This window comes from Neolamprologus multifasciatus, chromosome 3 (genome assembly GCF_963576455.1).
Source record: "Neolamprologus multifasciatus chromosome 3, fNeoMul1.2, whole genome shotgun sequence".
In the NCBI taxonomy this organism is placed as follows: Eukaryota; Metazoa; Chordata; class Actinopteri; order Cichliformes; family Cichlidae; genus Neolamprologus; species Neolamprologus multifasciatus.
The window spans coordinates 32,446,648-32,472,025 of NC_140441.1; the positions used below are offsets into that span (position 1 = coordinate 32,446,648).

At 38.9% G+C, this 25,378-nt stretch overlaps 3 long non-coding RNA genes across 5 annotated transcripts in view; 2 read left to right on the top strand and 1 right to left on the bottom strand.

The window, feature by feature from the left end:
• The window catches only part of LOC146522611 (uncharacterized), a 110,701-nt gene that overhangs the window by 47,173 nt on the left and 38,150 nt on the right, over nt 1-25,378 (top strand). The window lies entirely within an intron of this gene.
• On the top strand, nt 2,283-14,054 carry LOC146522614 (uncharacterized). Of its 3 annotated transcripts, XR_014873016.1 has the most exons (7): nt 2,286-3,000; nt 10,104-10,285; nt 10,384-10,856; nt 11,998-12,154; nt 12,956-13,013; nt 13,204-13,325; nt 13,467-14,054. It is a non-coding gene; the product is annotated as an uncharacterized LOC146522614 (long non-coding RNA). The 3 variants fall into 3 exon arrangements; XR_014873017.1 differs by having other exon boundaries at nt 2,283-3,000; nt 10,109-10,285; nt 10,384-12,154; nt 13,467-14,053; XR_014873015.1 differs by having other exon boundaries at nt 2,284-3,000; nt 10,384-12,154; nt 13,467-14,052.
• LOC146522615 (uncharacterized) lies at nt 16,206-24,930 on the bottom strand. Its single transcript, XR_014873020.1, has 3 exons — nt 24,173-24,930; nt 23,691-23,749; nt 16,206-16,284 (listed from the first exon to the last, which is right to left on the bottom strand). It is a non-coding gene; the product is annotated as an uncharacterized LOC146522615 (long non-coding RNA).

A 25,378-nucleotide genomic window follows, 5' to 3' on the forward strand; every position in this document is an offset into this window, starting at 1 on the left:
CCACTCATGTATCTGCTTGTACTTAAACACAGATGCGAGCTCAGGATCTGGGCAGTGTTTCACAAACATTTTAGCGATCTCACCACCAATGTCCTCCATTCGCCTGCCTTGACGCTTCAAACCTTCCTCAGCCATATCAGCAGCCTTGTTGAGGCGTATCCAGTAATCAACAGGATTCTCCCTGTGAGAAGGCAGAGTTGAGTAGAAGTCCTGGAGGGGTAGGCAAGAGGAAGTGCTGCTGAAGTACCTTATCAGCATGTTGAATATGACATCAGGGGCGCAGGAAGTAGTAAGCGCAGGATCACTTCTCAAGCCTATCTTAACTACATCCCTGGCCTTCCCCATTAGCCTCCCCATCACCTCCTCTGTCCGCAACGACACATCAAGACTCTGCTTCCTGATGTATGATTTCATCAGCTCAACCCATTCAGTCACTGTGTACTTGTCTGTACCATCACCCCTGAAAATGACAGGCTCCCTGTCGGATTTTACAATAACACTGAATTGAGTGTTTTCACTAGGTGTATTCGTATCGCCACTCGAATGGAAAGTCTGGTTACGTGAGTGAGCATTATTTCGGTCGACATCACCAACAGCTCCACTAGACATAAGTCTGGCCGCAATAGATTCACCTATCTGTGAACCAAGTTGAAAGATCATGTCACTAAACTGGTTTAATGTGTCCTTCCCATCACTGGGAGTGGAGTGATGTGCTTCGCCCCGCAAAAATTGCCCCACGGGAGACTCATCTGGATCTACACCTGACCCAAAGGCTCCAACCCTCCCAGGCAACACAGGTGAAGCTCCCTCATCCCTCCCAACTGACCCATGTGACAGTAAATAAGCACGTTCTGCACCTCTACCCCGCCCAACAGAGGAGCGAACATTGTCACATATATCACTCAGCTGGAATTTGCTTGCCATATTAGCATATAAACAGAGAAAAGGAAAAGCAAGAAAAAAAACAAAACAAAACGTAGACAATAACAAATATTCAGAGTTGCAGGTGTCAGCACAAGCAGTCCGGAGAGAGTCCCATCAAACCAAAGAACAAACAGTCCAGTACCTCAACGTAATTCACAGTCCAAAACGGGCAAAGGATGAATCTTTAAGCACAATACACTGCAACCTGGGTTGGAGATCTGCATCAAGTTGATCTCAAATCACAGAGTCACGGCACCAATGTAGCTGTTGCTGTTCTGTGAGTCTATTGTGCAAGTGGTGTGATATGCCCATGTAGAAAGGACGGCACTGCAACGCTGGACTTGCCCTTACTCTGGGCTCCCTCTTTATTCTGGCAACTGGTACAAAGAAAACAGCACACAGTCTTCATTAACAGTGTGTAAAGCAACTGCAACCTTCAGTTCACCAGCTTGGGAGTTTTTTTCCTTTTTCTTTCCAAACATAACACTTAACAAATGAATAAGATATATTTATACAACACAACATCAACAAAGTCTTTCTTTTAAAAGTTCTAGCTGAAACCAAACCTGTGATCGTATAGTAGCAGTATTATCTATTTATTTTTCTCCTTCTCCCTAAACAACAACAACAATAACATATAAAAACAGCTTTTCTATTATAAAACAATCATCATTGTTCATCTTTTTTTTTCCCTATACAACAGCATCAATTAAAACTTATACTTAACAGCGCCTACCTGGTACAAAGAAAACAGCACACAGTCTTCATTAACAGTGTGTAAAGCAACTGCAACCTTCAGTTCTGTTAAAAAGAATTAGAACAATTACAATCTCATAGAGAAACATTAGAGCTGAGTGCAAGTCAAAAAGCACCCGACTAGCTAACGAGTATTAGCTTAGCATGCTAACTAAAAATGCTACTCGTGAATAAAGTTACTACCCATGCATCAAAATGCCTGTAACTTTCAGGATACATGCTAGTACTGCTTACAATCAAAATACATGTTGACAATTACCACTATAAGAATGTTTTCATTAATACACATACAAAATTGACAACAGTATCGCTCACAAGCACCTACCACCAGCTTGGGAGTTTTTTTCCTTTGCTGAGGCATGCGCTGTGCAGCAATTTGGAACTTTAACAGTTGCAATTGCGGTATTTGTCCACCAGGTGGCTCCAACTATTCACATCAATTTTGAGGAAATTCATTAAGCTATTTTCTAACTCTGTTACACATAGTAGAAAAGTAGTAAAGCTGTTACTGTTTAAACGATGTTAGGACAGAAATATTAGCTTCTGTCATGACTGATGAAGTTACTAGTTAATAAAGTTAATTAATCGCAGCCACAGATTGACAGTAAATATCTCGATTAGCTTCAATGCATCTAATAAATATATGCAAGTTTCAGTGCTTCGTTTAAACTGTATGATACTTATACTGACCCAGGGTCAGTGTAAAATACAATCCTAGCTGTGTGAACAAAGCCTGGCTTCTTTAATCCTGCATGACAAACCTCAGGATGCAGGCAGAGGTGGGTAGTAACGAGTTACATTTACTCTGTTAGATTTACTTGAGTAAGATTTTGAAAAACAAAAGTACTTTTAAAGTACCTTTTTTGCACGATACTTTTTACTTTTACTTGAGTACATTTGTGAAGAAGAAACGATACTTTTACTCCGCTACATATGCAAAATTTGACTCGCTACTTTTTAAAAAATAATTAGTTTAACACATTAGATAACATGCTGCCAGTGGAGTTTCCGGTAACTTTTTTACCAATCAGATGTGGCCATGCAGTCACATGACCAGTTTGAAACTGTGGCGGGCAGAGCAGCCCAAGCGTTTCAAAGTAGCGGACACCTGGAAAGAAGAAACCCATGAAAACATGGCAGAGCCAGTCGTCTACGCTAGAGCTGAAGAGGAGGAACACCCTTGGCCTCACATACAAAGAATGTTTCGCTTAAAAGCAGTACAAAAGAACAGCTATGTCTTCAGCGTCGGTGTCTTCAGTGAGAGCCAAAACAACAACTTTTCAGCGTGAAAAAACTCAGCTCGTATAACCTGAGGAAATGGTAAGTTTTCTCTAAATATCTTTTTAGCTGTGGTTAGCTGGATGTCAGTCTTATGTTACAGCAGCCGTGTCCAGCTCGAGCTGCGAGTCATATTTTCGGCGCTACGTTGTAGTGAGATAAGTTTGTGGGTGTTTTGTGCAGCTTCGGCTGTCCTTTTAACTGCTCGCTGGTTAGCTAGCGTGAGCTATAAGCTAACAGCTAGCATGGTTATTGACGCTAGAGTTCCACGTGTTGTAATAGTAATTTTACAATGTATGTTGAAGGGATATTACTGCCCTCTGTTGGTGTGTTTGTGCATTACACATAATAAAAGGTGTTCGTTAAAAACATCAGGTTATGGGCCCAGAGGTCGCCAAGGGAAGCTGCTAACACGTTTTCTTTTGGGGGTCATAAACAGAATTGTGGGATTCACAATGGAAGATAGACTGTTTATTGACAAGCTGAGCGGACCGGAGAATTGGGCAACGTGGAAATTCCAACTGGAGCACCTGTTGAAGGCAAAAGGACTGTGGGGTATGGTACAGGAGACGGAGCAGTTAGCTGCGGATGCTAATGCCCAAGCACGAGCTGAATTTGAACGGAAGAAGGAAAAGGCATTTTCAGTGCTGGTACTGAATGTAAGTACACCTCAATTGTACTTGATAACAAACTGTAAGACCCCCAAAGAAGCATGGGAGATGCTAAAAGCACAGTTTGAAAGAGATACTGTTGCTAACAAGCTATTTCTGAAGAAGAAGTACTTCCGGTGTGAAATGAAGGAAGGAGAACATCTCAATGATCATTTAAAAAGGATGAAGGAACTTACTGATCAGCTAGGGGCAGTAGGTTCTGTAATTGAAGAGGAAGATCAAATTGTCACCCTTCTAGGTAGTTTGCCACCTAGCTATGCAACTGTTGTTACTGCTTTGGAGACAAAGATGGACAGTCTGACATTACAGTTTGTTCAACAAGCCTTGATAAATGAGGAACAAAAGCGAGTCCTTACTGACAACACCACTGTGTCCAGTAGTGTATCAGCGATGTCATCTCAGATGCATAGAAATGAACAGAATGGATCAAAAACAGTGGGAGCAAACAGATCCGACTCATGGAGATGTTACAAATGTGGGAAGGAAGGACATATCAAGCGTGATTGTCCAAGCATTAAAAAGAAATATAAAGCCCACAAGGCTAAAAGCGTGGTATATAAGGACAAAGAGGACACATTTGAGGGAGCTTTTGTTGTAAATGAGTCATGTAAAAGTGATGCACAACAAGAAGAATGGTTAATTGATTCAGGTGCGTCAAAACACATGACATGGAATAAAGAAGCTTTACAGAACTACCAAGAGTTTTCAGAACCACAAACAGTGAAACTCAGCGATGGCAGAGTAGTTGAGGCTTTAGGTCTGGGCAACATAACAATGAAAATGTCATTCAGAGTTAGTGATGGAAAAGATGCCACAATGTATGATGTGCTGTATGTTCCCAAATTATCAATGAACCTTTTCTCAGTGGGAGCTGCTGCCAAGAAGGGAAACACAGTGAAGTTCAAAAGGACTCATTGCTACATAAGAGGAAAGAATGGAGCTCTCCATGGAATGGGAACACAAAGATCTGACAGATTGTATCAGCTCGATATCGAGGGAAACTGCACAACCTGTCATGGAGCGTCAACTGCTTCAGTTCCAGCAAGTATGTGGCATCAGCGCCTAGGTCACACTACAAATCTGAAAAAAGTCAAAAACCTGGTAAAAGGAGTTAGCTTTACAAATGAAGAGGAGGACATTTTTTGTGAAGCTTGTGTTGAGGGCAAATTATCAAGAAAACCTTACAAATCAGTGGGAGAAATACAAACAAAACGCAAGTTGCAATTAGTGCATAGTGACGTTTGTGGTCCTTTTCAAACTGAGTCACTAGGAGGAAAAAAGTACTTTGTGACTTTCATTGATGACTACTCCAGATGTTGTAAAGTGTATTTCATAAGAGAAAAAATGGAAGTCCTGAGCAAGTTCAAAGAGTTTGAAAGAATCTTCTCAAATGAATGTGGACGGGGAGTAATAAGACTCAGAACTGACAATGGTGGAGAATACACATCTAAAGAGTTTCAAGAATATTTGAAAGCTCAAGGCATCCACCATGAAATGACTGTACCACACACACCACAGCAAAATGGTGTTGCAGAAAGAAAAAGCAGAACTCTAGTGGAATCAGCTAGAAGCATGCTGTCACATGCAAAGTTGCCAAACACATTCTGGGCAGAAGCTGTTGCTACTGCAGCTTACATACAGAATAGGCTCCCAACATCTGCTTTAAAGAACGAAACACCCTATCAGAGATGGTATTGAAAACAACCAGACATTAGCCATATGAAAGTATTTGGTTGCGTTGCTTATGCTCATGTTCCAGACACAGAGAGAAAGAAGCTGGACAAAAAGGCAGTGAAAGTTCGTTTCCTGGGATATGCAACCAATGCAAAAGGCTACCGACTGTGGGATGAGGAAAAAAGAAAAATACTGATTCGACGAGATGTGGTCTTCAATGAAACAGAGTTTAAATGCAAACAAAGTGAAAATGATCTCTGTTTGGGGAATGAGGTGACACTACACACGGGTGAAAGACAAACAAGTACTGAGGAGACTGTCACCAGTGAGGCTGCAAAAGGAGATCAGCGGATCAGAAGACCTCCAAAGAGATATGGATTTGAGGAGTTTGCTGATGCAGCTACAGTTGATCATTATGCAAACATCTGTTGTGTCACAGAACCAAATACACTGGAAGAGGCTATGTCAAGTCTAAATGCAAAGGAGTGGAAAGAAGCAGCTGATTTGGAATATGAGTCACTGCTAGAAAATGGCACATGGGATTTAGTGGATCTACCAAAGGATCGTAAAGCAGTTGGATCAAAATGGGTCTTTAAAGTTAAGCATCACAGTGATGGACAAGTGGAAAGATACAAGTGCAGACTTGTTGCCAAAGGCTATTCACAGATTTATGGTGCAGACTATGATGAAACATTCTCTCCAGTTGTACGATTTGGTTCAATTTGTACATTGTTGTCATTTGCTGTGCAAAACAATCTAAATGTGCATCAAATGGATGTTGTGACTGCATTCTTGAATGGACACCTGGAAGAGGAAATCTACATGGAGCAGCCAGAGGGTTACATCAAACCTGGGCAGGAACATCTAGTGTGCAAACTAAACAAGTCAATATATGGACTGAAGCAGTCTCCACGTTGCTGGAGCAAAGCTTTTACAGAGTTCATGAAAAGTATTGGTTTTACACAGAGTACTTCAGATCAGTGTGTGTTTGTTAGAACAGGTCAGGAGTTGGAAATATTGGCTGTGTATGTTGATGATCTGATTTTGATTACCGAATCAGCAGAGAGCATGAAAACATTAAAGGACACTCTGAAGAAACACTACAAAATGAAGGACATGGGTGAGCTATCCTACATTCTGGGCATCTCAGTGATCCAAGACAAGGACAAAAACCATGTTATGCTTCATCAGAGACAGTATATTGAAAACATACTACAAAAGTATGGAATGGACAGTGCCAATCCAGTAGCAACTCCAGCTGACACAAATGTCAAATTAAGAAAGAGTGATGATGTCAGTCAACCTGTAAACCCAAGCATGTATCAGTCAATGGTTGGAAGTTTATTGTATGCTGCCATGGCCACACGACCAGATATTGCACAAGCAGTGAGTGTGGTGTCAAGGTTCAATGCAAATCCAAACACTACACACCTGACAGCTGTGAAAAGAATCCTGAGATATTTGAAAGGAACTTTAAACCTGGGGCTCAAATATCAAAGGACAGAAACAGGAACCTTGGTTGGTTATTCAGATGCTGATTGGGCAGGTGATCAGGACGATCGACGTTCTACAACTGGAAACATCTTTCTACTTGCAGGAGGTGCAGTCAGTTGGCTTAGCAAGAAACAAGCAACAGTTGCACTTTCAACTGCAGAGGCTGAGTATATTGCTTTGAGCCAAGCTGCACAAGAAGGAGTTTGGTTAAGACGACTACTAACTGAGCTTGGAATGGAGACCACAGCAACAGTGATCCTGGAGGACAATCAAGGAGCAATTGCAATCGCAAAAAATCCAGTCGATCATGCAAGAACAAAGCACATAGACATTCGTTACCACTACATTCGTGAATGTGTGCAAAATGGACAAATCCAGCTGAAGTACTGCTGTACAGAAAACATGAAGGCTGACATGTTAACCAAACCACTGCCTAGACAAAAGTTTGAGTATCTCAGAGGGAAGATTGGACTGTGTTCAGTTTAAAAGGGTTATCATATGCTTAACATGTCTATACTATGCTTATGTTAAGATGGCGAGCATTTAACTGTAATGAAGAATAATAGTTTTGTCTAAAATGGACACAGTACATTTTTTGTGTGAGTTCAAAACAAAAAGAGAAAATGTTTTATTTTCTAGTAACACCGTGATATAGGTGCATAATGTTGTTTTTTTTTTTTTGAAAGAAATAAGCAATGGCAGTCAAGTAAGTGAACTCCATGGTAAAATTAAGTGGGAGTGTTGTAATAGTAATTTTACAATGTATGTTGAAGGGATATTACTGCCCTCTGTTGGTGTGTTTGTGCATTACACATAATAAAAGGTGTTCGTTAAAAACATCACCACGCACATGTAAACAGCTCGTCTCTATTGCTTTAGCTGTTAAAACAGAAGGCAATACTGCGGCTGACAGGGTTTATTATGTGAAACAGCAGCTTGTTTAGTTTAAACAGTCTGCATTAAGCTGGGCAAACACTGTGCGATTTTTTTCAGCTCCTGCTCAAACTGTACAATTGAATCTCAGGGGTTAGAAGCTCATAGGCCACGATGCAGGGTCTCACACTATACGGCCTGATGCTCTGATGCGACCTGAGTGCTCAAACTGTGCATTCATAACATGAAGTTTATCATACAAAATCTGTCCCTCGCTCTCCCTCTCTCTGTCTTACAGAAACACACACACCACCACCATCAACTCTGCTAAATTACTAATGAAAAACATTGACCAGGCAGCTGTGATTGAGCAGCCATGTCCATCCAACTCTTTTCATGGTTGTAGTAGTCGTGATAATTTTGTGAGGCCACATTGAAAAGCCTCGCATACGGAAGTGTAGTACGGAAGCGTAGAGCTGCCACCCAGGCAAAAGAAAAATAGAAAAGTGAAAAGTATATTGTTCTAACAATATACCTTTCATGTTTGAACAATATAATATCACGTTATTACAATACACAGAATTATCACGTTCGTACAATATAAATATTATATAGGCTACATCGCAGCTCCAGTCACGCTTCCATCACCGCCTTTCTCGTCTTTTCCTAGAGTAACAGCCAAACAGGATGATCTATTGGCTAGCACTGCTTAGCCTTGCACGCATTCTTATTTTAAACTTAATCTGGAATTCATTGCAAACTGTTTGTGCGGGATATGAATGACAAGATTTTGTTTTTCTACAAGAGTTAGTAAAAAACATCTCCAGTGTGATCAAATCTTCTTGCCAAACATTCGCAGCTTTGCAGTGTATACAGCACTATAATGACCAGACCTAATTCTTTTGAAAACCATACATCACCTCACTGAGTTAAGAAATGGCACATTTTTGCTAAATATGCAGAAATAAATGCACAGCCATACAATTTATGGTGAACTGAGCTGCCTTGTATGTACATATGATGAAGATGCCTCGTTCTAATGTTTTCTCTGAGGCTGCTGTGCCATTTGGAGCAAAAATGAATATAAAGTTTGCAGACTGCAGTTTGCAGTCACTGGAAATTGTTTGCACTGTTTATATGTTTATATTATTTACTGTAGGTATTGGTGAAAAAAGCTTATTTGAAAAATGTTGTGAAAATCTGAAATCTTGAAATTAGAATTGTTGTGCCTTTGTTGATCTTTTACATATATTCCTTTTGAAAATACTAAAATTTGTATATTTATTTATTTTTGTTTGTCTGATAGCATTTATTTATAAAATAAATCGGACATTTCAAACAGTTACTCGCTACTTGAGTAGTCTTTTCACCAAGTACTTTTTTACTCTTACTCGAGTAACTTTTTTGAAAACTACTTTTCACTTTTACTTGAGTAATAATATTTTAAAGTAATGCTACTCTTACTTAAGTACAATTTTTGGATACTCGACCCACCTCTGGATGCAGGTTATTATTACTCTTTCCTGCTGGCACACCTGAGAGTCAACTAGAAACTGACAGTGACGAGGACATCATGCAAAGACTGCCAGACTCTGTAATACTGTAAATGATCAGTGACTCAGGTTAACACTAAACTTTAAACGGTACCTCTGTGTGCTGAACATTTAGAATCAGATTGAGTCATACTGTATCAGCTGAATCTGTTATATGTAACTATCATTTTTTATTCAGGTGTGGGGAAAATACCTATGAGTGCAGTGAAGCAACATCCCAGATTAATCTCTGGCCAAAGATATCGTATTTAAATCAGACTACTGAACCAGCCACATCAGCCTTTTGTGAGGTCTGTTTAAAGTTGACTAAAAATGAACTACATGTTCTTGAGAAGTGGACTGTGAGCACAGGAACACATGTTCATACATACAGCTGTAGCAAGCTTACATTAATTTTATTACTCCGATGTCTGTCTCTCTGTTAGTCCTCTGACAGACTGCTGACCTGTCCAGTTGTACTTTTCCTATGACTACTGGGACAGGCTCTAGTCCCCCACCCTCCCACTGTGAACCTGAATTGAATATTCAGAAGAAAATGAATGGATAGACTGACATTTGTTTAAATAATTCTAGAAATCTGAGCTGTTGGTGTGTCCTTGGATTGTGTGGTAATAATATTAGAGCTAGCAATCTTTCATACTGAATCTCTACTATGAGTCATGTTACCTGAGATTAATTCTATGTTTACCTGTCAGCCTGGACAAATGTGCTGTGTGAAGGAAATTAAATTAAATCAGATCTTAACTGCTTACAGTTAAGCAACATATTCATATTTAATTGAAATATGAACAATTTATCTTTTGATTGCTGATTCCAAGATAGTCTTTATGGAAATCCTGTTTGGCTTTTTGTCATTTTAATTCTCGTTTCCATTTGCCAGAACAGTACTCCACAGTCGCTGTCCATATGGGTCAGTGGGACCAAGAAGCACTCTGCTAATGTGTGGACTCTGCCCAGCAACATCCAGCAAGACCCAGACAGCGTTTTCTATCTCCCAGCTGGAGTTTTTTGTTTGTCTGTGACTGGAGAGTCAGTTTTTTGTTGAGCTTCACACTTGCAGAGGTAAGTCAGTTTGTAGAGATCCCTCCCACCCTGGCTTTTATGTGCTAGATTTCTTATCTGAAACAGTAATATTTCAGTGACAGCTGCTTATACCACAGGTTAATTCACTCTACTGATCACTGATTGGAGAATCATCACCTCTGCCAACAAAGAAGCCTGGTGGATGTTTGTTTACAGTCTGATGATGGGACATCATGCTCTGCATCTTCAAAGTTTGCCTCCTCATTATTATTCATACACAGTAATGTGAAGTATGCTTAAATCTACTATAACTGAACAAACATGGTGCTCTTCATTTATGGAGGCTGTTGAGTCAGAATGTTGGATGTTGTGTATCTCGTGTTCTCTGGGCTTTGTTGTCCTCAGTCTTTTGCAGGATCAGAAAATAAAACCAGGAGGCACGTAAATGTTTCTTCTCCAATTGGATTATGATAATACCGTGACACGGGATGCCACCTTTAGTCTTGTGATGAAGCAAAGCTCAGGAAGAAGTGTGATTAAATGGTACCCACATGTGTGCTGCTGAGAAGGATGTACAGGGGCACCTGCAGCCAAATCCAAGCCTCCTCAGGTTAATTGTAGTTGCACAATGCTATAGGACTGAGACATCTAAGGCATCAAATGTTTGATTAAATGGATGAAAAATAGAAGTTTTTTCCCCTATAATTATCACTTTTTAAAATCTTTGGCAACTTCAAGTCTGTCAGCAAGCTGAGGTCACAGAAACAAGAAAAGAAGCTTGACTTCAGAGTAGGGATGCACCGACACCGATACTGGTATCGGGTATCGGGGCCGATACTGTAAAATGTGTGTGTACTCATACTCGTAAATGTTAACCGATACCATGAACCGATACCAACTTATTTCATTAATCAGAGGGTGGCTTGTCATTTCTGTTGTAGTTTTTTAGATTGGCCACTAGGGGGCCAATTATTATTTTATTTATTATTTATTTTATAATAATTATTTTGTTTGTTTGTTTACAATATGGACACTGCAATAATTTAAAAGTTTATTTTATTCTCAAACCTAATTTGTATTTATTTTATTCCAAACAGAAGTGTTTATTTATTATTCTGAAAGCTCGAGACAGTGCCAATAGTTCAGTGATATTTTGTTAAATTACAATGTGGAGACTCTGCAATAATTTAACAGAAGTGCTTATTTTTCACTTGAAATTTTTTTGTGGTCATTTTTATTAAGATATTATTTTTTATCGGCAGGGAATATAATAAAACCTGTCTTCCAATTCATTGCATTTGTGTGTGTGTGTGTGGTAGAAGTATCGTTTTTTGTACTCTGTATCGGCAAGTACTCAGATCCAAGTATCGGTATCGTATCGGTTTGAAAAAATTGGTATCGTTGCATCCCTACTTCAGAGTGTTGTTTACAGTTTTCTGTCATCATGATCTCCCCTGAAGTTTATCACTATTACCCAAGCAGTAAGTCCACAGTACTGTAATGAATATTCTGACTTTGGTCATGGTTGCAGAATATTTTAATAATATACAATTATTTTTTGTAATTCATTTTTTTCTGAATTGAAAATACTATACTGTATTCATACAGAATCAGTATGGTATCATTGTCTGTCTGTTCACTGATTGCTGAAACTAAGAGCTACTTTGATCTGTTTAGATCTAAAGTATCCAAACTTGAGCTCTAATGTTTCTTCACCCCTGTGTGATATGTGATTTCCTACATGCTGGCAGAGCGGCAGTTTGTTCTCACAGATGGTGACGGTGTGGAAAGACGGTGGTGTTTCCTCAGAAGAACTAGCAGAGTCACAAAGGGCACAAGTCCATCTCACCACCTTGACTTGCTGACTGATGCTCGTCTGCACTGCACAGAGGAAATCAACTGACCGAGGTTTGTCCAGTACAGTGTTATGAAATGTATATTTTTTTTATGCTTGCAGATATGTTTTTCTTGACAGAGGCTCTGCAGAGGTTAGAAAAAGCAGAGAAAATGACAATTATGATCTTTCATTGGAGGCTGCAGCTAAAATACACATACACAGCTAAAATAGTTGTCAGTTTTAGACTTGAATGTTCTTTATACAGGCACACGTTGTACACAGTATGATTAGAGCAGCAAGCCAAATGCTCCTGGTGCGACCTAGATCTCGGCTTAAGACCAGAGGTGACCGCGCATTCGCCGCTGTTGAACCCTACCTCTGGAATAACCTCCCTCAAGCTATTCGTGCATCTGATTCAATTCATTCTTTTAAATCTTGATTAAAAACATATTTATTTAGCCTTGCTTTCCCCACCTCCTAGAGCTCGCACTTTTAAGTGTACTGTAACTTACCTTTTTTGCTTTATTAATGTTTCAAATGTTTTAACATTCAGCCTTTTGGCTTGTGCCTACTATGCCTGGTGTATTATTGGTTAGTTATGACACCGGCCTGTTAGTGTATGTTATTTGTATTTATTATTGCTCTTAACTCATTCTGTGAAGCACTTTGGCATACCTGTGGTTTTTAAATGTTCTATATAAATAAAATTGTATTGCATTGTATGTCCTTTACATTTTACTATGATTTACTGGGATATTTGTTGCCTGATGTTCAACAGGAATGGAGAAATGGAATCAAAGGGAGATGTTAATGCTGTTTTTGTAATGTTGTGAGTAAATCTTCAATATTATTTATTTGCCTGGTTATTTTAGGAGTGTTTCTGAGTGGAGGAGAGAGGAGTCATCATCCAGCTTCAAAGAAAACATCCAGGTAAAGTGACGTGGATCAGTGGGTAAACTTGTCTCCCCTTTAAAGGAGATACTCTTAGAGAGAGACGATCTGAGTCATCCTTAAATGATAGTGCTTTCAAATACACAAACATTTTTAAAGGACAAAAATGAACATCCAACTTTGACTGTAATACAAATAAATCTTTGCATGTGTGTTTTCAAACTCTCAGATGGGCAGGATATCACTATTGGACTGTGTAACCTGCCGGAGCAGCATTGAATGATCACCACATTTGAGCATGTTCCTGCAACATTCAGCATCTGACCCTTCATCTGTGTGCTGCTGCTTTTGGTAAGTAGAGTTACCCAACTACAGTAACTCTAAACAAATGCCATCCATTTCTAAGGCCTGGTTACTTCCTGTCAGTTACTTTAGAAACCATGTGGTCACCTGACCTAACACTGTTTCTTCTTCTTCCCCTTAATGTTGAAGTGTCAAATGTCAACCAGCTGGAGAGGAAAATACACCAGTGTACTGGGATGTTTCACCAACACGCGCCAGACGCTGTTCCTTCATGGTGACATCACCAGAGACAGCCCCGCCCACCTCAGGACCTCGCCATTGATCATGATGATTATAATGATGACAGCGAGCGGAACTAAGACTGTAAAAATCCACGACCAGAATGTTTAGATGCTTTCTAATTATTCATGAATACTGAGTTTTTGTCTCTCTTTTTTTTTCTCATTTGTTACTAACAAAGTTCACCAAACTCACACAGTTTACATTCTGTATGTTTCCATCAAGGTTTATTTTCTTAGAAATCACAGTTTTTCTCCTTTTCTCTTTTGTAATTGATGATAATCCAGTGAATATACTGCGCTGCTTCCTTTTATTGCGTCACACGTTGCTTTAAGTTTTTCAGTATCCAGTTATTTTTTACTGCTGTTTGAATTCTCTGTATGTTTGACCCTGTAGACTGTTTGATGGACTGCTTGTCTTCCTGTTTGTAACCGCCGCCTGTTTTTGAATAAAGATTTGAATTTCTGACTTTAATACAGCCTCTGCGTGTCCTCCCTTTGTGTCCTCTTCCTCTGTGAATGTGTTGCATGTGTTACAGCTTTCCCACAGTGAGTTGCATCAGCATTCATTCACAGCACATTTCAGAAGGATTCAGATTAATACAGTGATCTTATAGTCAGAATTATCCTGACAGAGTGCCACTGTAAATTATCTTTCATCAGGTCAATTTTAAAGTTCAGTATTTCAAAGCAGGACTTATGAAGAATCATATTGGAATTAGGACTGTAACAATATGTACTTACAAAGTCTAATTTTTCTAATTATGTTAGAATATTGGAAGACAATCAACTTTTAGTGTTTTCTGCATATTAATTATACTGAAATAGAGATGGTGACCCTAACTGTACAGAAACATACTAAACAACTGACAATCTAACAAACATTATTGGCCTGAGCCGTCATGCACACTGAGTCTGATCCTATGCTGTGAGAGTCTAACAAGCATGTTTCTGGTCAGTTTGGAAGAAATAATATCACAATGTTGATCTTTTTTTCAATATTCCTTCTCTTTTACAACATAAACTGTGATCAAAGCTACTTATTTTCACAGCATGTAATAAAAGTGACAGTCAAGGGTATTGTGGTCTATTGAGCCAGGGTTAGGGTTAGCAATTCAGACATATGTAATCAATATTACTCTTGCTGGATATAACAAACACCTAGGAATTTGTATTATAATTCGATTTTCATGAAATATTCATATTCAGTATCAGTCTTTTCTTGGATTCTTGCATATGATGAATGAAGTTTGTCTTCATTCCATAAATGAAGACATTTTATGGAATCCATAAAACCCCCAGCAGGTAAACCTTATTCATGACATAACACGGTAACAATGTAAAAAATCAGACAGCCACAGTCTAAATGTAAAGTGCATTCTAAACTCCTCCTCAAAAAATTATATGGATGTGCAGAGAGTAATTCAGGACTGTAAAACGTGAACTACATAACCCAGAGTCTTCATCGTTAAATCTCTGGTTGCTTCATTTTTCTATTTCATATCAGATACATTAAATGTTTTAGTAAAGTTGAATTGTCATGGTGAGGCAAAGTGTTTTCTGTGTGTGTGCATGTCATGAACAGCTATAAAAGGCCTTTTCTTGAAGAACAAAGCGGGGTTTAAGTTCGAGTTACGGCAGACTGTTGCTACTTCTAAATGGAACGCAGCCTTCCTACAGCGGACAGCTAATAACAGGAATCGGACGCGGTCCACCCTAGTCCACAGCAACCACCATAGCAACAGCCTAGCATGACTTTAAAGACATTCTTTCATCATAACTATCAAACACGTGAAATGATTTGCAAAGTGTTACAGCTGCAGAGAGCTATAGCTAATAATATACGATGTAACCATGGAGACAGAGTCAGTCACGTGAGCTAGCGGTGCATGTTTATAATCCAATCCAATAATAATAATGGATTGGATTTATATAGCGCTTTTCAACGCACCCAAAGCGCTTTACAATGCCACTATTCATTCACTCTCGCATTCACACACTGGTGGAGGCAAGCTACGGTTGTAGCCACAGCTGCCCTGGGGCAGACTGACAGAAGCGAGGCTGCCATATCGCGCCATCGGTCCCTCTGGCCAACACCAGTAGGCGGTAGGGTAAAGTGTCTTGCCCAAGGACACAACGACCAGGACAGAGAGCCCAGGGATCAAACCGGCGACCTTCCGGTTACAGATACGCCTCCCAACCCCCTGAGCCACGGTCTAATCTTTGCTTAGTCAGACACGTCCTGTGTTCAGTCCATCATATTAAAAAACAAACGATAGCATGCTCCATGTGATTTTGCATCCACTTCCAAATCGTAGTCAAGCAGCCCAGTCTCATAAATAGGTAACAGAAATGTCTCTAATCTAGACGTGTACAGTGTAGTGTAAGCATTAAAAGATCATAAATCAAACAACATTTATGTCTAACTAATTTTAATTTAAAAAAAAAATAAATGAGCAGGCACTTTATAGATTTAAAAGAAAGAATCTGAAAACAACACTTTTTTGGTCTAAGTGGTCAAAGTAGAAAACAGAACTGATGTTTGAGAACAAACCGTAGCTGCACTAATATTACACATCTCGATTGTTGTGGTGAACAATGTTGCTTTTAAAACCACTTGCAGTGTGTGACCATAGCTGTTCACTGAGACCATGAATGCCACTTCGCCGAAGCATTCTTCTTCTTCCCACCAAAATGGAAGCAGAAAGAGCACGAGCTGCTTTGATCTACTGAAAGGAAAATAAGCAGAACATTTGATCTGAAACCAGTCAGCTGAAACCATTAAGATAGAAACAATCATTCAATGCAGTGTCTTAGGTAGCTTAGCCTTTTACAACTGTACAAAATCAGTACAGTTAACACAGTTTCAGGGAACTTTCAGTGTGGGAACTAGTGGCTTTAGGTTTGTAGTCAATTAACTTTCATCCATCCACTCATTTAATTCAGGAGGAAGAAATGTCAGGTGGGTGCAGGCTGGTTACATGCATTTGGTCCCATGCTGTCTTTAAAAACACCTAGAGTTACTTAAATTTACTTAAATTACTTGGTTCACTTTATGGCTGGGCTGTAAGTGGGGTTATATCATGTTATTTGGGCAGGAGTACCTGTCCCCTGTTAGGCTTAGAAAGTTTCTCCATAAGCAGAGCTTCTAACTCTTATAGCTTTTAGCACATCTGTGGCTGTGCAGGCTGACAGTTTTTTGATGGCTCTTTTTACCCCAGCCCAGCCAACATGTATATATGGGCCCCACCTGGTTTTTGCTTGGGCTGGATGGGTACCATATGGGCATGGGCTCAAACTGGGCTTTTTGTATGGGGTCTACTTGGGTTCTTCACATTAAACCCATATGGGCAATCCCAAGTGGGCACTTTTAGTAGGTCCTAGCTGGGTTAAACATGGGAAACACTTAACTTGGTCCAAAATGGGAAACACATGTAGGACCCACTTGGGTTTTCCACCTGGGATAGACATGGGCAAACACAGTCATTTAAGGATAGGCAGTTGTTGTGTGCCCCAGGTGGGGCAAAGTGAGGTAATCAATATATGTTTTAGTATCAATGACACAGGTGGGGCTCACCTGGTCAAACTAAATGGGTCACACATGGGCAAATGCAAGTCAGACCCTGAAACATGTCTACGTGGGCCCCAGGTGGGTTATGTTAAGTTAATATGGGTATATATTTTATGTGGGCTCAAGATTGTTTAGTATATATGGGACCCACTTAGGTTTCTCACATGAAAGCCATATGGGTGGGCATCCAATGTAGGTCCTAGTTGGGTCAGTGATGGTAAATGTGTACATTGGTTCAAAATGGTAGCACATGCTTATGTGAGGATTCTTCTTCTGTGAAGAGCCTGAGAAAGTGTTATTTGAATAAAGGAGGATTTATTCCAAACAAGCCCATCACAGATTGCACACAACCCAGGGAGTTCTGAAAGTCAAATTGTAAAAAGAATCTCAAAAGAAAGTATGAACATAACTCTCTTTTATAACCTGCAGACGGCACCCATGGAGTACCATTCTCTAACAAATCACCCTAACTTTAACATATTTGGCACAACCTCAGTCTATCACTTTTGCTATCCTTACGTACAGATGTTCTTTACCCTTCATTTTTGACCCTCTCAGTATTTAGCCTTGGCTAGCAAATGTACTCAAAGTCCACGTTGAGACCTCAAGATGTTATGTGTTATCAGACACTACAACCCAGCTGATAAGTGAGACTATAGGAACTTTGATGTTTTTGAACATTCAATGTTACTCAAAACACTCTGCACACTATTCCAAATAACTGGTTTGAAACTGGTTACTTTTTAATTTTAGATTTCATTTTAAGTACTTAATTTGAACTTTCAGCACTCTGCATGGTAGGCTGCATGGTGAGGCTCAGATAAGATAAAATAAGGACTTCATGATTCGTTTTAGGTAAATTCACTTGTCACAGCAGCAATAATAAGTGATTAAAACGGACACAAGAGTAGAAAAAAAGAAAAGCAAAAAATACAAATAAAAAACCTAAGATAAAAGTGAATTACACAGACAAAATCCAGATTTGGCATTTGCAAATTAAGGATTACTGGTTGTTCAAACAATTAAGACTATTTACTTGAGCAAACATGCAGTTGAGGATTTTTAGTAGATCAGACACACTCTACTGTATTAGAGAAAAGACAGTTAGCTACATGTAAGATGGAAGTTTTGGTTAATCAGATCCAGTAAAGCTCCTGAAGTATATTACCAATCTGTTAAAATGTTACTCTTCAAACTTGTGCCCTCAAATTATATAACCAGAAATAATTTATATTTTCTTTGAACTAGTGGAAAGGAGAGGGAATGGGGTCTTTCAAGCAGTCACACTTCAACTGTGAAACTCCCTTGTCCTTATGGTGTATTGACACTATTGAAACCTTTCAAAAGCAGTCTAATGTTAGAAGAGCTTTTAGGTAAACTGTTATTCTTCTTCTTATCATTAGTATATATTTTATTAATTATATTTTTATTATCATGTTGATTTGGGTGACAATTATTTGATAAATATTATATATTAATTTTTTAAACATATTAACCATCCCTATGCTTAAAAAACTTTTAAAAATAAAATTGTTCTTTTAAACTTGTGCATTGTTTGACTTTTAAAATGTTTGTATCAGGTGTAAAACGACTTTTTAAATGAAGTTGTTTTTAATGTGAGCAGCTCCTATTGCCTCGTTTAAAAAGAGGGAGGAACCGATTGCACCGCCTTGCGTCTAGTCTTCGCGGCCTTTCGTCAGTTGCGGCCTTTTGTCAGTTGCGGCCTTTTCTCTCCCTGGTGTTTGAGAACGTGGAGGACAAAAGGATACCAAAGAATCGAAAACTATGACAAAGATAAATACTTAAAGTTTTATAAGTTTTCATCAATGGTTATTTTAGTAACTTTCTATAGTCGTCCTAAACGGTATAAGGGGGAAAAGCATAACATCTTTAGCTAGCAGGTAGAACTGGGTTAATTTACTGCATTGTCTTTGGCAAACATAATTTAAAGTTAATTACAAAACTCTTACTGCCTATATTCTACTCAATAAAGTTCATCTTATCTTATTCTGTTTTCATTGCACCATTCTCTCTATACAGTTTTTGAATTTACACACTATAACGTACACGGCAGTTTTTTTTTCTGTGCTTCTGCAACTGTTTCTTAGGTTTTCCTATAAGGTTTTTGTAATTAATTAAAAAAAAATTATTATATTTTTGGCCTTAGTGGATTCCCGCTCAGCTAACTCGGCCATTATGCACTACCCAGTAAACAAAATGGCTGAACAGTATCTTAAATGTCTGAACATGAGCTAGTCATACCATGTTACGTAATATTCATGTGCAGTGTAGCAAGCTCACCTTATAGGGGTGTAAAACACGAGGCGTATGAGGTGATTGTGCACGTACAAACCCCAAAACACGTAAAAATTCCAAAACACGTAAAAACTCCATAGCACGTACAAACTCCGAAGCACGTACAAAACACAACAGAAGTGCTCCAGGATGCTAGGCACAGTGTTGAGCTTTTGTTACCTAGTGGCTACACAAGCCAGGAAGTACCAACGACCGGATTTGGTGTGTGGTAGTAACAGGTAAATGAACAGTTTTTGGATTTTTTTATGAATCTATATGAGTGCTTGTGTATAAATACACAAACAATACACATATGATTTCAATTGTGTAATTTAAGTGATCTAGTTAGCTCTGTTTTGGAAGTTCAGTTAACGCTAGAAATGGGTTTTGGAGTTTGTACATGCTTTGTCTCTAGGGGCCACCATATATATTTATATATGAACATATATAAATAAAACCACGTTTCTTTTTTTACATTAGTAATTCCTTTTGTGCATAATTTTATATTGTTGTTAATAATAAATTAATTAAAGCAACAAAACAACCTGAAGAGCCGGTTCGGAGCCGAAAGAGCCGGCTCTTTTTAGTGAGCCGAGCCAAAACAGCCGGTTCTCTAAAAAGAGACGAAAATCCCATCACTAGTTGTGTAATATGCTGGTATTGATATGATCAAAAATGAACTGAGTTGTTTCGTATTCTATAGAAATTGTACATCGAATTAATAACAAGGCTTTCTGCTGATGTTATTAATTAAAAATGTATTGTTTTATTTTTAAGGAACAACTTTTTAGCATGCAATCAGTCCATGCTGTACAGGACAGATTTATAACTGTGCATACAAAAATAGACTATTTTACAAAATTGCTCTTTCAACAAATGTAAATCACAGCAGATTTTTTCTGTTGTAGGTCCACTGTCACAACTAGAAATGTGGGGGGAAGTCCTCAAAATTGAAGGCAGAACAGGAAAATACATGGAAATAAGAATTTTCCTTTAAGCACATCAGTAAAGGTCGATCCGGATACTTGATAACTATTGGTATAGGTATGACATGAATTTGAATCTCCATTATCACAGGTTTTATTTGGGAGGCAACATGCAGATATACAGGAGGACTATAAACAGCAATTACTATTGCATACAACTGTTTTAGAAAATACCAACAACACTGTTAATTTATCACTTACTGGTCTATAGACTTTACAGTGTGGATGGATGGAAAATCCATCTGGCTCCACTCTGGCTGAATTGGTGCTACAAACAACTCTGCGCTCGGCTTTCTTGGCTGTGTGTGGATTTGTCACAGGGCCAACACACAGGGACAGACAACCATTTGCACTCACATTCACTCGCACATTTACACCTAGTGGCAATTTGGATTATCCAATTAACCTATCCCCACAAGCTGCATGTCTATGGACGGTGGGAGGAAGCCGGAGTACCCGGAGGGAACCCACACAATAACACAAATTTTGGCCAATTCCTATTTATTTTAACCCTTTAGCCCCCAAAAAGTCGCCAGCGACAGGTTTTTCCAAACCTGTCTCGTCAAACCTGAGCTCTGCCAGGGGCCCAACACGACTGGACCTTTAGAAGAAAAGAGATGTCCGAAAATAAACCACGGAGTCAAATACTTGATTTTGTTCAGTGTTTTAGAGTTATTAATTTGAATTGACTAATTTAAATATTTTATTCATGTACATTTTGATGGCCTTTAGTAAAAATGGCAAAATTTCAATTTCTTTTCTTTTTTCTGTTATTAATCCTTGATTACATTCATATAGTATACAGTAGAGGAAAAAACCTACCAGACCTACCAGTTATCCTGCGTAACATTATTGGGGATAAAGGGTTAAGGAACCGCAATTAAATGTTTTAGTTTAGCTTGTGTTTACTACAATATTTTTTTTATCACCACACAGTAAACATTAAGCCTTATGTAAAGCGTCCATTTATCCTCCATTCCGGTCCATTATCTTAAGCTTAGGCTGCTGCCCCTCGACCCAACCACTCTCTCCAGGCACTTGGCCCAGCTCCTCCGGGGGAATCCCAAGGCATTCCCAGTCCAGCCGAAAAACATAGTCCCTCCAGGATGTCCTGGGTGTTCTAGGTCTCTTCCTGGTGGGACGTGCCCAAAACACCTCACCAGGAAGGCATCCTAACCAGATGCCAGTATCTAATCAGTCCTTTTTGTATGTTCCCCTCAGGTTGCCATGGTAGCAGATACAGCGGAAACAAGTGTAGACGATGCCACAAGAAGGATGACGAAATTCCTCATATCACCTGAGCTGGCTGTGGAGTACAACATGCTTGGCCGACATGGGGAAAAAAAGTTCAGAGATTTGCGTCTTTTTAATGTTGTGTATGGTAAGTTAGTTTCATTTGAGATATTTGAACTTTAAAAAACTAAACTTTTTTAATAAAGTGTTTGAAAGTGTAACTGAGATTGGTTATCATGCAATTTGTATATATTTTTTGAGGCAATAAAGTGAAATAAACATTGTTCTTTGCAAATCATCACCAAATGTAAGTAAGCTAAGATTAACTTTACTTTGGCTTGCCCATTTTTCTTCTTCATTTGCAGAGGCACTGAAGAATTATTTAACATCAAAAGTCAACTTGCACGAAACAGAGAAGGCTCTGTCAAAGTGGTTCAAGTGTGGTCCAAGTGTTCTAAAGACAGGAGGACCGAGGGCTGCAAGGGTACAAAATAGACTTACAGCTCTGTAAAAAAAACAAAAAAAGAAACCCTGCTGATTCAAGATAAGCCTTTGAGTTTTCCATCTGACGTTTTCCCCATGTTGCTACAGTTCCAAATATCTAAGGAATTTTGCTGTAGTTTGACATTTCTAGTTTTTAAGAGTTTACGCACTTTGGAATACAGTTATGTAAAATCACAGTTATTGGACAAAATAAATGTGAAAAATGTTGTTTTGTGTACCTTCGTGATTTTTGAAATGGTTTTATTTACAAACTAGTTTTTGTTTGCGGTCAGCTTTAATATATTTGGTGTCTTTCTGTCACAGAACCCGTATTAGCCATCTGAAAAATTGATTTTGTGACTGTTTTACTACATGGGGCCCACTCAGTGCCAGAAATTAGTCAAACTAGAAGTAAGATGCAACTACAGAACCCACTGATAATGCCATTCCAACTTTTTAGCTCATGTTTTCGTCATGTTGTACCCACTAAGAACTTGAAAAATGGGGCCTAGGTGGGTTTCAGTGTACTTTGCCCAGTTGGGGTCCATTTAGTTCCTGTCATGTGTGTTTTTCCTTGACTTATTCGAATAATGGTGTAATTAATCAGCATCTCCTCAACATTACTAATCTCACATGTGTATATTCCCTCCTTCTCTGAAGATAAGCCCAGTAATGTGAGGCTTCCTAACTCTGACACAGCCTTCACGTGCTGCTTCCACTCCTTTGAGACGGTGTAGTGTCCTTATAAAATGGGGCCATTATGGAACCCGCGGACAATCCCACTTAAAACCCACTTTTTGGCCTTTGTGGTACCCACGTGGTACCCACAAAAACTTGAAAGAGGGGGCCCAGGTGGGTTTCTGTGTACTTTGCCCAGTTGGGACCCATTTAGTTCCCAGATTTTCCTAACGTAACACCTATATGGGCATTTAATATGGGGCCATTACGGAACCCGCGGACAATCCTATACGGGGCCCATTTTTCAGCCCATTTCCAAACCATATAGGCCCCACATATAAATGTTGGCTGGGACACTGGTTGTGAGTGTGTAAATACCCCCACTAGTTCTTTTGGGTTGCAGATAACTTGGGAGGAAGGGGTAGGTCTGCCAGGACTAAATGAATAAAAATGATCTGGGATACATAAATTTCATAATGCATGCATATATCTCTATCAATTAAACATGGCTTGAGGGCTGCCATTTTTACATTCAGTTATTTCTCTTAGAAATGTTGGATCTAACTAATGAATGTGTGACAGTTAAAGTGACACTGGTCAGTGTAAATGGCTCATTGGGACAAAGAAACCTTTAAATTAAATCCCATCACCTGATATCGAGTGTCAAACAATATCAAAGCTGTAAAAGCTGTTTACCATCAGAATTTATAAAAAACTATGAAGAATTTATAAAATTTATAAAAAGCTCACTATCAAACTAGTGAGCTTTTCTCTTTGTGCTGAATATCAACACTGTGACTTCTTAGACTGTAAGCTTTACTTCAGCACAACCAGTTGTAGAAGCCGTCACTCCAAATGTCTTGATAACAAGAAAAAAAAAAAAAAAAACCTTTTCAGTACACGGCCTGAAGTTCTTCTCCAAACATCTTCTGCCATCGGCTTTGTCTGCTGGTTTGAAGACAACAAACCACAAAAAAGATGATTTAGTCGCTTTGTCTGCATCATGCAGCTCGAATGTGTCATGCAATGATGTTGAATAGCCGTCGTTATCCCTCTGCTATGTCAGTAGGATTGTACTGTACAGCATCTCATTGATATGTGAGGAATGCTAATGTAACACGATAACAGACGTCTGGTCTTACATCATTAAAATATAAAGGGCAGGAGATATTTAGATATTTTTTTATATTTATAGCTGACAAATATTACTAAATAGATAGAATTTACTAAATGCTTGATGAACATGAAAAATATGTCCATAATCACAAATGACCATGAGAGCCAGTAGAATTAATTCAACTGGACAATCAAAAGACGTCCTTAAATGTCCTTTAAGTGGCAGAACGAACGAACAAACAGTTAATCGCTTACTTGAGATGAAATCTGCTCAGCTACTTTGAAAACAGCTTCTAACTGGTTCCTCCTTTAACAGGATGACTGCTCAGGGGTAAGGCCATCATGTAGTCCAGCAACCTTTATGGTTCTGCTTTGATTCACCAGGAACTATTAGGGAAACCTTCCAGCGCCTCCTGTGAAAGACACAGGGATAAACACAAACATTTGTTAACATGTTCCACAGTATTCCAGTTTGATTTTCTCATCCTGTGGACAACAACGTACATGGATGCAGGTTTATTGTTAACTTTTGTAAGGTTTCTTTACTGAACATATTCAGCTGCAGCTTCACTGTGATCCTGAACTGGATAAGCACTTAAGAAAATGTGTCAATAAATGCACATACATCGGCTTACTATATTTATCCAAACAGACTGGACCAATAACGCTTCACTGAGTTAGAGACTTTAACAGTCTCTTCTATGTAAGAATGTCTCGTGCTGATAGACCTGCAAACTTGACAACAAAGGTTTTTCAGACTACATGTAGCTGTCCTCTATGTCAGCTAACACATTTACATTTATGCCACACTTATTTCTGCTTTCCCATTTTATAATTATTACTAACATTTTGATTAGATACCTTGAGTTTGTAAATGATCAGATTACATAATTGGAATGTATCCAATTCGGGGTTGCGGGAGGATGAAGCCTATCCCAGCTGATACAGGACAAAGGCAGGACAGGCTGCCAGTTTATCGCAGGGCGAAAACAATACGTGTAACAGAAAATCCACTTAAATGTCTTATATTTATAATCATAATTATGATTTAAAATATTATTTAAAGGTTTCTTTAAAAATATGTTTCGATTTTTTTTTAATTTTTTTTTTTTATAACCCCTAGAATATAAACTGTTTCAGATTCTGAGCTCTGACCTCAGTGACCAGGCTGTGTCCTCACCGCAACTTCCTCTTGGAAGTACGTCTGCTTCTTATCTTCCCCCAGTGATGACCGCCTGCCCTTAATATCACATACTGTACCAGAGGAACAAAAAAGGAAAAACACTTGCCTTCATTTAAGAAGTACATTCATACATAGATAATCTATGGAAACACACTAGTTCACCCTTTGGGAGGAATCAGTTCTGTAAATCAACATCATGTGGAGAATGAATGAAATGAGTTCTTCAGGTGACTCAGCAGTCCCACACTGACAAATGAAACTTCTGTGGAAGAAGAATC